The 14,732-nt window shown below is 50.0% G+C and overlaps 1 long non-coding RNA gene across 1 annotated transcript; it reads right to left on the bottom strand.

The window, feature by feature from the left end:
- Positions 1 to 2,041: 2,041 nt before the first annotated feature.
- Positions 2,042 to 14,321, bottom strand: LOC137853843 (uncharacterized). Its single transcript, XR_011094764.1, has 2 exons — positions 4,010 to 14,321; positions 2,042 to 3,617 (listed from the first exon to the last, which is right to left on the bottom strand). It is a non-coding gene; the product is annotated as an uncharacterized lncRNA (long non-coding RNA).
- Positions 14,322 to 14,732: the final 411 nt, after the last annotated feature.

Here is a 14,732-nt window from a genome sequence, read left to right as displayed (position 1 = left end):
GCTGCTATTGTAGTGTGATTCACAAAAGCAGAAAGACCAAAGACCCAATCAGCTCACACTTGGCCTAGCATTAAAAGCATCTATGTATCTCCAGTTACATATTACTGAAAGGCCTTCCTTGAAGTAGCTAATTATGAACTCTGAGCTTCATTCTCGTTAATCACCCATTCCCTCACTTCCAGTGAGGAACGAAGCGATTACCAGCAGATAGTGACTGAGCTCTGTGCTTGACTGCGGTGCTGTTCCCGGCACCAAACCTGTTCGTGCCTGTCCTGTCCTAAAAGACAGCAGCATTCTGCTAAGGGAAAGCGAGCTGAAAGCAGCACGCACATGTAAGAATCGCTTTTCTTTGAAAACCAAATCCTGGGATTTTCTGCAGACATCTCACGTCAGAGGTAGGGGCTGCGCCTGCAGCGGAGCGGGCTCTTGTTGTGCATCGCATCAGATGCGAGCGTGATCCCCACAGCCGTCCGAAGAGCTCCTAATCCCCTGCCCTCCTGCTGGCTGGCCGGGGCGGGGAGGCAGCTGCCGGACCCCACGCTAAGCTGATCCTCACCCTGCTCTGTGTGACCTGCCCGCAGCCCCTGCAGCCAGCTGGAGCTGTAACCGGCTGCCAGCCCCAGCTGCGGCGCTCCCAAGGCAAAAGGGATGCAAAAAGGAGCCACAGGTGCTTTCCTACACATAAAGTTGGGGCCACGTGCCCGTTCCTGACCAAAGAAGGCTTGTGCCTGCTCCACGAGTGGGTTTGCACTGAAACACACAGTGTACGATGGCTGTGCCCAGTATTGCAGTCTGCAGCTAGCTCCTTCCAGAAATCCTAACATCCTCAGGCAGTAAATGAGTCGGGGTTATTCCTGCAAGACCCCGAGGCACTGGAGCAGTCTTGAAGTCAGCATTGTTTACACTTGGTTGGAGACCTGCAGGCTAGCGGAGACCTCCTGGGCCGTGCCTGTGCTTTTGCTCCTGCCCTGGCCTCCTCTGGAGGCACCCATGCCCAGGCAGCAGGCTACACCAAGCTCTCCAAGCAGCCTGTTGCATGCCCAAGCCAATTTTTGGGGTGACACCAGACTGGTGCAAGAGCCCAGCATATTCCTCTGCTCACCCAGGTGCTGGGAGGGAAAGCAGCGCAGAAGGCGCTCAGCCCATCAGGTCTCCAGCTTCTCCGTGGCACACAGGCCCCAGCCGAGGCTCCTCAGGCCAGAGGCAGGTTTCCACCAAGATGAGCCTTCTGTCTAAGACACAGAAGAGTCCCTGTGGTCTGACATCTCCGCCTTCCTCTGCAGCATATGTCTGCAGGGCACTGCCATGGTAACCCCCGTGAACCAGACAGCTCTCTGAGTCCAAGCCGTGCCTCGGTCCCTGTGACTGTTCTGGCAATCTCTGTGGTAAGAGGTCAGTAACAGCAGACAAGCAGCTGCTCGCAGACCTCGTTATTTCTGCATGTGTAGCTCCTGAGCTGCCACCAGCACATCGAGGGAGGGAGCTTCATCTCGGTGGCACCGGGACCTCCACAGCACCCGTCTTCCCAGGAGAGGTGCAGAGGTGCGCGGGTGCTTTGTGTCCATCAGCCAGCCGGGTGCTGGCCCTGCAGCTGCTCTGTGCCCCTGGGGGTGGCACTGGCACAGGAATCGCAGCCCTGAGGTGCTCTGCTGCCACAAGACGCAGCTCCCGTCAGCATCAAGAGGGGTTACACAGGTGAGGCATCTCCACATCACAGCCCCGACACCAGCTGCAGACACAGCTCTTCCTCAGTGATGGATTTGGACTTGGCCCCAGGATTTGCTGGGCACACAGCACGTTCGCTGGAACAGTGCATTTCTGTAAGGTTGCTGGTACATTTCTGTGTTTTCTTCCTAATACTTTGAGGTTTAGAGACTGAGGTTATACTGCCCTAAAGTGCTCTGCACAGGGCAGGGAGGAGGCGGTGTTTACAGACTTGCAAGTATTTCGGGGGTAGATCCTCCATCCGCACTTGTTCTTAAGCATGGATTTTTTACTTTCAGGTACAGATAAACAAAAACAAAGACTACAAACATGCCTATGCATTCTAGTATTTATTTAGATACCAACACTGATAAATCTAATAGACCCACTCCTCTGAGCTGATTAAGTAATATTCCTTTGCATAGCAGGAAGCCCGGCATGCTTAATGCTTAGGGTTTTAGACTAAGCACATGAGATTTATATCCCATCCCTCGTATGAATATTACAGATGATTATAAGTAATGGAAGTTTGGGGAATAATAAGGGAAGTACTGATTCTGGAGCCTTAGTGCTGACTTGAGTCCAACAGTTTTCTCATCAATTTAGAAAGAAGAGGGGAAAAAATAGCATCATTGTCTGAAGGATCGAGGTGCGGCCCGGTTCCCTTCATTCCACCACAGGGTTATTTTCCTTTGAGTCAGCAGGGAAAAGATAAAAAACGGCAAAAGGAAACTACCTAGCTCTTATTTTTCTGCTGCACAGTGAAGGAGCAATATTTGCCAGTGCCTTTAACCAGCCAGGTTTGCACCTGTGGTACCAACAGTCAGTCGGCCTGCAGGTGGATAGGAGAAGCCCAGCAGCCAAGGAGTGACCCCACTCCCTGCCTTAGCCTGTGTAAACTGGCATCCCCTCCGCGGATGCTGGTATTTATGAGCGTGCTGGTATTTATGAGCATTTCCTCCAGCTGAGGCAGTGCCCACCAGAGTCCTTGCTCCGTCCAGAGGACAGGAGGGGCGCCGTGCCCAGAGCAGAGCTGCCGTGTTCCTGCGCTGCACCAGCACCCCAGCCCGTTTCTATGGGTAACAGTTCCTGCTACCGATTATCACAATGTTTCAGAAGTGCTAATTATCTGTTCTTGGTAATGACTAATAAATCCAAATGGAGAACAGTCCTGGAGGGTGTTTGCTTTAAAATTCACTGGCTGAGAACCAAGGTAGGCACAGCACTGGCTGCTGCGGTGTGAATTGCACTTATCCCCCCGAAGCCCCATTTTTTACCAGTCTCAGTGAAGCCAGAGTTTGCCTTCTTTATATTTTGCTTTAATGACAACAGAGCGGGAAACAGCCGTCAGTGAAAACAGACCAGTGCCGTGATCTTTTTTCAGCCAAACCCACCGAGATTCAAGAGTTGCAATTCGGCCCAGGAAAGCAAGGCTCCCCAGAGCAGGCTCGGCGCAGCGATAATTGTCTGGGACTGCTCTGTGTTACAGGCACGTTCGGCAGTCATTCAAGGAGTGTGTGTGTGGCTGGGACTCCTCTCCCCCCCACAGGCCCTGTGTGTGGCAGAGGAGAGCTGCTCCGTGCCCAGAGGGACAGCTGCAGTGCCGGCCGGGTGCCCTGGGCGCTCTCCCACCCTTCCAGCTCTTATCCCGGCCTGGCCACTGGGTCTTAAGAGACCCAGCTCATCCTCCCCCCAGAAAGACGTGCCAGTCTGTAGCTAACACCGCCGAAAGGGACCACGGCACCACGCCACTGCAGAGCAGAGCGTGCACCTCCAGCTTTGGCACCGGGGCGCGTTTCACACCCGGCAGTGCCGCCCAGACGCTGTTAACGCGGTTCTTGCGGTCGTTTTTCCGTGTAACTTAACATTTCTTCTTGTTGGGAGATGTTTTCGGCAGATGAATAAAATTGACCCTGTGGAAAAAAAAAATGCTCCTCATGCATAGTTATTTCCTGCCATTTTCAGTGCTTTTAATATATTCATGCCACAGATACTTGAGGCATTATGAAACAAGTAACTAACTGGAACCCAGTGTGCCTAGCAAGTTACCAGTTGCAAAGGGCATTTGGGCCTACACCCTGCAGTTCATGGGAAAAACGGGAGTGAGCATGCAAGCAGCGTGCCCTCGGAGAGGAAGAGAGCCAGGAAAAAGGAGCAGCGTAGCTTCAGATGTTTGGGTTCATGCAGATTTAAGCGAGCATCGTGCTTTTCTTGTGCTTCTTCCAGTAAAAATAAACAAAGGTAGTGTGAGAAACTAACATCAAGGTCATATGCAAATACTAAGTCATCTTGTTTAGGGACTCACCTTATTTTGGCCACGATGCCATTAATTATCTCTTTATTTTTTTTTCTACAATCAGTTTAATCCCATGGCCATTTGGAAAGAGCTATCTCCATTCAAGAGCTTCCAGAGCATTCTTTGCATTTACACGTTAATCTTCTGGGCAAGCTTCAAAAGGGCCTTAAAAAAAGCCAGACCCTTAGTGTCCTGCTCAGATTAAGGGAAGGATTTTTGAAGAGCAGTTCTTCCTAGCTGGCTGCTCGGGTTATGCCTGCATTCAGCACAGCTCGAGCAGGACAGGGTTCCTCTAAGTCCTTCAATGGTTACAGCAAAGCCTTAAAAGCTGGAAATGGAAGCAAACACCAGCTCTGGCTTTTTCCCCTCTTTCCCATATGGAGAAAGGAAGCAAACCAATGGCTGGGGTGTCCGTGGGGACAGGGGGAGGAACCCAAACTGGACCTGAAGAACTGGGTTGTTCAGTCCCCACTTAGGGGCAACTCGCAAAGAAAATAGGCTTGGCTACTCCTCCTCGATTTCAACTTCACTAGAGTGCATGGCAAGTTGGCCTTGCTGCATCACACAGGTGCTTGATATTCCCTTTGTTTAAATGGGCAGAAATAAGCATTTTCCCCCTCAGATTTGCTCCAGGTGGGTTGGGCACTCCCATGTGTGTGGGCTCCTTCCCATGCTGGAGAAGGCAGTTGCACTTTGGTAGCAATTGAACATGGTACTCTTGAAAGAGTATCTTTTAAGAATATCTTTTAATAACCTAATCACACCTCTGCTTCTGTCTTTCTGCTGCTGAATGGGGAAAACTCACTCCGATATCTGTGCCAAATTCCTGCCTGGTGTGAAGCCTGGATGTTTAGCAGTCCCGTGCGCAGAGAGGGAAGAAATGGGAAGCGTCCCCGCAGCCCAGATGCTGTCTTGCACTCCTGTCTCTGGCTGTCAGGTTTTCGTGGAGCCAGGAAAGCAGCAATGTTGACTCTGTCTTCAGCCACATCCCTCAGGAGGTGTCACCAAAAAATGCACATAACCCACTGGTGTTAGAGAAAGTAGCAGTAGGTATCACCAGTTTATGCAGTTGCCATCTGCAGCCACGAAAGCATTTCACTTAGCTCTGGCTGTCAAACCAATCTCCTCTGCAGTCATTGTCTCTAAAACAAAGAGCTGCATCTCCCAGCCAAAAGTGTCCCCACAGGTCCATCGGCCGAAGGGCAAGACCCAAAGGCTTTCTCAGTGCTCCAAGGTAAGAAAGTGTTGAATCACGGAGGGAAAACCCCTGCAGGTCATTCCCCTGAGTGTGCCGAGCTGCCAGCCTCGTCTCGGATCCCATTCAAAGCTGATGCAGCTGCTGGGCAGACCGGCCTGGCCATGCAGATGGGACAGATGTTGGTTTTACAGAGCAGTAACGTGTCCTGAAGCAGCAGAAGAGGAATCACTATGTTGTAAAGTAAAGGACATTTTCCTTACTAAAAAGCTCTCGCGGAGGCAAAGCCCAACTTTACCAGCACTTCTGACAGAAACACGCGAAAACAGACCGCGGAGCAGCCCCTTGACATCCTCCTGGCTGCACAGGCGGCTCTGAACCTTAATCCTTCCCCCACCCCACCCCACACCGCGGCCGGGGAGCCAAATGCATCGTGACAGCCCCGGGACCACGCTGCCGCAGCACACCCGCGGCGATGCCAGGCCCGCATCCCGCCCTCATTGACTTTCAAAGGGCAGCGGAGTCCTTGAAGCAAAAGATCCATTACATTATGTATGGCAAGTCAGACATCTTTTTTATAATGCAGCTGCTCACAATATCATAATTAGGTCTGGAAACTGGCATGTTCATAAATTAATCAGTAACAAGCAGTCCTGTATTTCGCTGCCCTGTGAGAGAGGCCAGCGTACGCCGTCTGAATGCGCAGTGCCGGGAGCTGCTCCAGAAGGATGGGAGTTCAAGGCCGTGGTGATTTTCTGGGCAGCACAGGTTCGGGGTGTTTTTGTGGCCGGTGTAAGTGGCATTGTCCGGCAGGCACGGTTAGCAAATGGACCGCTGCCTCACGGGATGTGCGGCCTTGGATCCCCTCCTCCTGGGCTGGCAGCAAGCAGAAATTGGAGTCAGTATCTCAGGTTTCCGAAACAGGAAGCTGCCAAATCCAGAAAGTAAGCAATTCATTTCCCAGTTACAATAGTGCCGCTCTTATTCCTCCTTGGAGGATAGGAAGGGTTTTCCAGAGGGCAGCAGGGAGGTGCCGCATCCCCCTTTGCAGCGGATACAAACCAGGTCTGCTGCGAGCCCGGCCAAGCCAGGGCTGCTGCTCTCTGCAAAACTGGTCAAATTGCTGATTTTGGGGTTTGGCAGGGGAGCTGAGGGAGGGCTCAGCCCACAGGTTGCATTAGTGCTGTATTTAAGGCTCCTTGCTCTGTGAATCACTAGAGCAGCACATGTCAGGCACGGGGAGTGCTGCAGCCAGGAGTCACGGGCACCTCGGCACAAGCAGTCCCGGCCTGGACCCTGCCGTGTCGAGGGGCTCACTTACCACGACTGAATCTTTTATTTGACAATTTCTTCTCTTTTCGAACTTCCCATCATCCCCTCTTGGGAACTCGCATAGCACTTTTTGTTCAGACAGCTAAGCGAGTAGTAATAAGCTGAAAGAAAATAATTTGTTTCAAGCTTCATTCCAAAGGAAAACTTTGGAGATTTTCAACTAAATAGAGCTTAAAAAAAAATTCCAATTAAAAAAATATTGTTCTGACAGGAGTCCTCAAGCAGTATCTTCAATAACTCGGATTTATATGACCAGAAGTTTTGAGAGAATTGCCAGAAGGGAGAGCATTTTGAAAGAGAAATTCAAGATGTTTAGTCCTAAAACAATCTACACAGAACATTTAAATTTTCCATTTTGTCTTCCGGCCAAGAACAATTCACCAAAGTTATCTCAAGTTTTTATGCACCTCCAGTTTTCTGGAACTTTGCTTTTCAGCGAATACCAGGCTTGAAAAGGGTCCAAAATGTTCTCCAGTCTCACTTCTTGTTCTCCTTTGTAGCCAGTGCTGGAGCTCCCGGTGCGAAAGCATCCTGGAGTGCTTCTGCATGGCATTACCAAGCACCACATCAGCCAGCACAGGTTTTTTTCTGGAGGGTAATGAGATGCTGAGTAAACACCAGCACACACTGCTTCATATGTGCCCATGCACACAAGGTGGGGTTGTTCCTGCCACGTAAATACAGACCAATATCAAGTGCTTTTGGAAATCCCATCCATGTACTCATCTGCAATTCAGGCGATGGTGATTTAAGCCTGGCTGGCTCAAACATGTGCCTGGACACAAAGAGCCACTGCTGTGCAGCCCAGCCCTCACCTCACTGCTCTCTCAGTGACTACCATTTCTCAAAAGCAGCCTATTTAAGACTTTTTCCACTTTTTGTGCTCCCTAGGAATCTTCCAGCAGATGTCTAGATCTGTAAATGTACGTATGCAGATTTCCGTGTAGGATACGACCTTCCTGGAAAGGACATGCTTAGGGTGCCTTGCTGGTTGGCCACAGACACCCCCGGGATCTGTAGCTCTCAGCCTGAAGACCAGTGACTTACAAGTTTTCTCCTAGATCCTATTAGAGCTTCTTAATTAAAAGTCCTCTTCAGGGACCTGAATTGACTTGGAAACCATGGTGATCACTTAGGTCAATCATGCAGAGCGATGATTGCATTTGGGAGGGTGAGGTGGGAGATGGGAAAGTGTGCGTGTGGAAGAGCATTATGAAAAATAAAAACAGAAAACCCAAGCATCTGTAAAAACGAGGAGCATACATGGTTTACAAAAGAGCAGATGGAGGATTCATCTTATAGGACTCACCATTCACTATGGAATTAGGGGATAAAAGCTCTTTTACACAGCTGAAAAATGTCTTCAACTTACACCTCTCTGAACATTTGAGCAACTGATATGACAGTGGCTCCACTTGCTCAAATCCGCGTATGAATATTTTCACTCATGTTGATAACTATGCGAGGGAAACTAAAATGCTAACTAAGCAGCCGTGCGTCCAACTATCCCACATGAAAAAAAAGCACTGTTGCCAACCTACAATGCAAACAGCAATATTCATTAACATACAGTGGGTTCTGCAACTTCCCTGTGCAAAAACTGAAACACAAAGAGTTGCTCAGTAGCTGGCAAGCGCTTTTGCCCAAATCTTGAATTCTGCTGTTATAGTTGAGGAGTATAGTTACAATAATGCTGGTAAGATACACGGTTATGTTTTAGCTTCAACTTACGAAGCAGTGTGCTCTAACTCCGGGACAGTGACCTCTTTCAAAATCAGAGCTGATCTGGTTTCACCAGAAGAGCAATTCAGAAATTTGTGTTTTGATGTTTTTTTTCTTTCTTATAGGAAGGATGACATGATGCTAGTCTACTTCAGTATCATCTTCTTCTCCCATTCCTCTTATAGAAAAAAAAATAAATAAATCTAAGTAGGTACAATGTATGTTCTTGTAAGCCTCCACCAGGAATAAATAACCTTGCTTCATTTGTCTCTGCAAATTACAGCTTTTGGATCAGGAGCCTTTACAGACTCTACAGTTCAGTTGCTCAGCCCATATGTGAAGCACTTTATATTGCTCTTGAGAAATCTCCTGATCCCGATACACAGAGTTAACCTGTTGTAACCTCCAGCAATAAATAAGAGCACTCACATAATTCATAGGAGGCTGAAGTCTGTTGATCCACGGCCTCGCTAAATTAGCAGTTTCTTAGAAGCTGCTTTCTTGCAGCAAGTGAAAAGCAGCACGCAGAGATTTGGGGGATTCAGACTGTCCTTTCTTCATCACCTTGGTTCCTCCCCTGCCCCCTCCCAGACCTTCTGCTTACTTCACTGCCAGTGTCCCTGTACCCAAGGCTCTTTTCCCCTACCAGCAAGTACACCACACCGAATTCACAACGTCTAGATGTAAAGGACAGAGGCTAAAGCAGCAGGTAATGCCAATGTGCAGACACAGCGAATACTGAGTTTTTCACTACTCACTCCACAGCTCGCTAGTTGCAAAGCTGAGCGATGCTGACAGCCAGAGCAGGATTCAGGCCTGACACCAGCCAGGTGCCAGCCTTTTCAGGCAGCTCAGGGCGCTGGTTCCATGAGGAGGCTGGAGTTTCAGCCAGGTTAATATTGTGTGTTGGTTCATCTCAGGATGACACAGCTTGTACGATTGGTTTAATTATTCCAGGTAGCCTTCTGCTGAAGTTTTCCCCTCGAGGCCAAAGTTTCGTGCCATTTGTACCAATATCACCTGGAATGTATCAGTGGGAATCAATAACCTTCGCTCTCTGCTAACGTGCTCTGCAGGGTTATAATTACAGCTATCTAAGATAGAAGGGTGATACAGCATCCAACCTGGAAACAACAACGTTGCTTTGCCAACAAAACTAGAATCAACTCTGTGCCACAGAAGCAACATCAGACCCCACAAATCCCACATACAACGGCTTTAGGAAACAGTAATTACAACGGCTTCAGGGAACATCAATCTGGTCTAGTGCCTGTCAGGATCGCCGTCTACTTTCATTTCCATCAGCATGGCCCTGAAACAAGCCTGCAAACTTAACACCTATTATTTAGCCTTTTTTTTTTTTTTTTTTTCCCATTGCTTTTCTTTCACGGTGCCCATGCAAGGCAGCCAGCAGCATGCTGCCAAGTGGGTTACCCGCCCCGACAGACACCTGCAGCCGCTTCTCCCCAGTTTCTGGGGCCAACAAAACCCAATTTCTGCAACAAAACCCAGTTTCTGCTCCCACCAAACAGCAGGGCCATCGATCGCCTTACCTCTGAACGAGTCAGAAGTCAGGTCACCAACACCTCTTGAAATCGCCAGCTGCACAGCCGTTCTCACAAAAATCCCACACAAAGCTTCAGAGATGCTTTGCCACCAAAAATACCTACCCGCTGAGGTCTCCCCACACACAGAGCTTCCTGCAGCAGTGCGTTTCCATGCGGATTCCTCGGCCCTTGGTGTGCTATTCCTGATGCATCCTGTTTTTGACTACTTGCAAAATCACTCCAGTTGCCATATTCCTGCTAGCAGCCTTCCTGACAGAGCCATGTGCACATTGAGCATTGTTTTTCTAACCAAAGCAGTTCTTCTGCTATTTTCCCCCATCTCTTTTTGCTGCTAGAGAAATATTTTCCACAGCAAAACATTAGCCACTGAGCCCTGCAGGCAAATCCTGATGAGGATTATGCAGTGAAGCTTTCCACTTGTGATCAACATTTACCCATGGAAACCAAAGCCCTTTATTTCGTTTTTTATCTTTTCCTCCTCAAAACGAATTTAGCCCTGCATCGTTTGGTTCTGGTTTCAGAAGTCTTTGCACACAGGAGATAGGGGAAAGCAAACAAGAACTCACGTCTTGCTTCCTATATAATTAGCGTGTTCAGAGGAAACCTCCATGTTGTAACATTAATTTTCAAATCTGGAGCATGTTTTTAGATAACAGAGCGACATTACCTCAAAGCAAAGCAACAGCATTAATACACATGGTACCAGGAAATCTACAAAGGTTAAGTGATTTTCTGCCGAGTAATTCATTCTGCTAATGAGTTTGCTGCAGACAATGCTCTGTGTGTGCAGTTATTGCATATGTATCTTTAATTTGTGTGTTTGTATAATTCATGGTGGTGCAAAATACATTTCTATGTAAAGTGTCCTAATAGATGAAGTGAGGCTATAATATCCTTCCAGAGCTTGTTCATTACAAGCTGCACTGGCACGGAGTCCAGAGGGAGAGGAAGCCATTAAACATTAAGCAAAACAATTGCTGTCATCCTCCAGAGGGACCAGCTTTGTAAATGCTTATGTGAACACTGTACAAAAGATTGGAGTATTAAGGTAAAATTAGCATGATAAAGGGAGGCAAGCACCCCTTCCTCGGTTTGGTGAGATCTGGCTGGATAGCGATCGATCCCTGGATTTTTGTCCTAAAAGAACAGAGCTCATCCTCTCCCAGCTGCAGGCTGAGTACCCCTGAGAACCAGTTGTCACTGGCAAGCAGAAAAGACAAAACAAAAAAAAGGTTTCCACTGTTTTCTATCCGCAACGCTGAAACACTCCCCTGTGTGTGTTTTCAATTTAACTAAAATAGATCACTGTGTGTAAACAGCCACTCTATCCGCATCATTCATATTTGATGCACTAGTCAGTACAAGAGATACTTTTATCCATCCCATAAGTGATGAGAAACCAGACACTTCAGCGTCCTGTGCTCCTCTCGGTTGACATGAGAGGCAGCAGCTGTTATTCTAGGCTCCCTCACACGCAGTGTTTGATACAGGGACAGGAAAATTGGGGATGTATTGAGTGGTGTTGGGTACACCAAAAGTAACCACCATGATCAAAGCCTTCCTGGCGAACACACAGGAAAGCTCTTGCAGCCCAAGCATTTATGTTCTTGGGCGTTAGAGGCCATATGATAATTGTATTCTTATCAGGTTAAAAAGTAACTTGGAGAAGAGGCAGGGCACCACCGAGGTGCCTTCATGGGCATCTTGATAGAGGCAGCAAAGTGCAAAGGTAGGACTGAACCCTGCGACCAGAGGTTGTAAAACACTCGCTAAGTGGATGGGCCCGCGCTTCGAATTAGGTTTTGCATATATAAACTCTCGTGCCCATAAGTATGTGAGCAGACATTGAAACCCACGGGGAGCCGAGCAGATAGCCCTACTTCCTGCTGCCTGCAGCTGGCTGCTGTGGGGACAAACACGGCACCCAGGGAACAGCAGGAGAAGGAAGGAGCCCTGCCCTCCCCGGGCACATCCACGATCAAAGGGCTCCCGGCGTGGCTCAGATGACGGCTCTGCTGGTGGCGGCAGCGAAACACAAGAAATTCCCTTTAAAAACCAAACTTCATTCACTTGGGGTGGTCAGGCACTGGAGCAGCTTTCCCCAAGAGGCTGTGGTGGGGGGGTTACACGCTTGGAAACAGCCAAAACCCCACGGGACCGTGCTGGAGCAACCTGTGCTGGAAGGGGGCTGGAGCGGGGTGGGTCAGGAGGCCGCGGCCTCATGGAGGGAAAGGCGGCCGCTCCCGCTGGGGCCGCACCAGGGAGGGCGGCTGCGGCCCAGTTTTGGAGCCTCTGCTGTGAGGCGAGAGCTGATGGAAAGCAAGCTGCAGCTCCTCTCTTCTCCTCCGGGGTTTGCGCGGAGGTCATTTTAATATTAAGCCAAAGCTCCAAGAAGCGCCAGACAAACAGCGCCTGTATTTCCAAATAAAGAGTTAGTAGCTACGCGGGTAGAAAACTTTCTCCTCTCATTTTAGCCGGGCCGGTCCCTCCTAACTCCCGGGGGAGCACAGTCATTTCTCGGGCATGCTTTCCTCCGTGCTGCCGTGAAGCAGCCTGCAGCGTGGGGCCCCCGTCAGCGGGATCGGGGCGCGGGGCATTGCCCACACAGCCCCCGGCCCTGTGGGGACAGGACTGGGCCCTGCTGCCATCAGGCTCCCTGGCGGGTGCTGTAACTCGCTGGAGTGAAAGTGGGCAGGCCGTTGCTCTCCGTTACTAAGAATACAGTCGCTGGAAACACTACCCCCCGGATCGCTTCGGTGCGCATCACGCTGCCACATATACTTTATGACTCTATTTGCTTCCTATGTGTCAAGTCAGCGCAAAGCCAGCGCTGCTGCCAAGCTCACTCAGCTCGTAGCTCCGGCCTCGTGCACGGAGGAGAAACCAGGAGAGGAGATGACCAGACGGTTTTCTGCGAGCCTGCTGCTGAAAGCAGCGGTGCTGCTCGCCCCTTCCCAGCAGCATTGCTTGGAAGCCCCAAAGACAGACTGTAAGGTGGAGAAATCTGCTCAGGTCTGCACAAGTGAAAACTGGGTGGCCTAAAGCTATGGGGCAGGTGGGAACGGAGAAGCAGGTTTGTTTTTAGATGAAATCCACCCAAGTTGTAGACGTGATCTGTGAAATTTAAGCAACAGAGCCACCGTGGCAAGGCTCCCCTTGGCTTACCAAGGGCGTCAGTGACTGGTGGTCACGAGGCGTGTGGGTGACAGGAGTGAGGTGACCTCCTGAGGTGGCCCCTAGCTGCAGGGGCTGCATGGATCACACGCACAGAAGCAGACAGAGGGGTAGCGAGTGATCCCTGCCTGTCATCTCCCTGTGCAAGAGCCTGCCCTGAGCAGTCCTGGGCGGGCGCTGTCCTTTCTGTACCTTATCCCCTGTGGCAGGGAGTGGGGCTGGTTGCTCACCCGACCTGCCTATTCTGCAGCTGGCTGGATGCAGGAGGGGGATATCCCGCAGATTCTTACAATTTGGTGGTGTTCCCAGGCCAACAAAGATTAAAATTCATTTTGAGTGCTCTGGACAAACGCAGGACCCTGCTACACACCTCTTCGGAGTGCCCACAGCTCTAAAAATTGAGCATTCAGGGATTTGTATGTATTCCTTATCTGAAACGATTGCCTAGCAACAGACTTTAACCAAGGACGTGTTTGTGAAACTGCCAGGAACATCCGTATCTGCTAAAGTGCAAAGCAATAAACACACCTCTCCAAATCACCTCTGCTAGGATCACATATGTAGCAGATGATCTGACCGAACAGAAGGTTATCAGCGGTATATGCTCTTGGCGTTTTAGCCATGCTAATAAAAGCGATCTCAGCCTGGGTGAATCAAACCCTTTTCACCGCAGAAAAGGCATCTTTGCATGCCAAGCAGGCTGCCGAGGGACGGGCACCCAGCGGGGCTCGGCACTGCGACTGCTCCTCCCAGGCAGGGCCCAGCGGGCCCTGGGTGTTCCCTCACACACCGCTGGGCGTGCTCAGGCTGATGAAGAGCCCTGTGTTGGACAAAAAACCCACATTATCTTAAACACGACTTCAGATATCATCGCAGGATCTACCAGCCCAGCTGCTCTATCGAGCGGTTAATAGGGCAAAGCTTAGCGCCATTATCATACCTGAACCCGATTGCATCTGACGGTCCAAGGTTATTCCTCTCAGTTGTGCTGCATGGGAATTTTCCCTTTCCAGCTACCAGGCTGTAATTTCCCCCTCTTGATCAGCCACAATGCAAATGTAACACACATCCGTAGGATAACTGGGCCTGGAAAGACCAGAGAACACTTGGGCCCTTCTCACCTCGTTGCACCCTTGATCCCCATGGCTGGCAGCAGTGCTCAGCCAGGGCTGCCCTGCAGAGCGCTCACAGGGGCTAATGGGCCCTGTCCTTTGCATGTCTTCTTTCACAAGATGAAAAGAAGCAATGAAATCCACCTTGTCATTGCCTGTGACTGCACTTGGGTCTGCATGGTGCATGCCCCGTCCCCTCTGCATCAGCATTACGGCTGTGTGCGCATGTTTCAGAAGCAGAGAGGAAATTTCCAGGATGCTGAAGCAGGTTGTTGGGCACCGAGCTCTCCCCCTGGTTTCACAGGGGTTGCTGGAGTACATTTTACAGTGTTGTGAGTGCATACATTGTCGTGCTGAGGGCATGAGGAGGCAGCAGGCAACCCCACACGACCCTTGCTATTGTTACCACATGCCTGCAGCACCGTCATTAAAGCAAAGGCAAGGCACACTGGTGCTCCTGCTGCAGTGCAGCGTGTTGCTTGGGGTCCAGAGTACCGCCAGAGATGCAATAAAACCTGCTCAGAGCTACAGCAAAGGATGAAAATCCCTTCAAACTGGAGCAAACGTGATGCACTGTGCAGTAATGAGCAGAGAACACATTAAGGCAGTCACCTGTGGGCAGCCCTGTT

The sequence above is a fragment of the Anas acuta genome, chromosome 3 (assembly GCF_963932015.1).
Source record: "Anas acuta chromosome 3, bAnaAcu1.1, whole genome shotgun sequence".
In the NCBI taxonomy this organism is placed as follows: Eukaryota; Metazoa; Chordata; class Aves; order Anseriformes; family Anatidae; genus Anas; species Anas acuta.
Note: the sequence above shows the minus strand (reverse complement) of the source record. Positions and strands in the feature narration are given on the sequence as shown.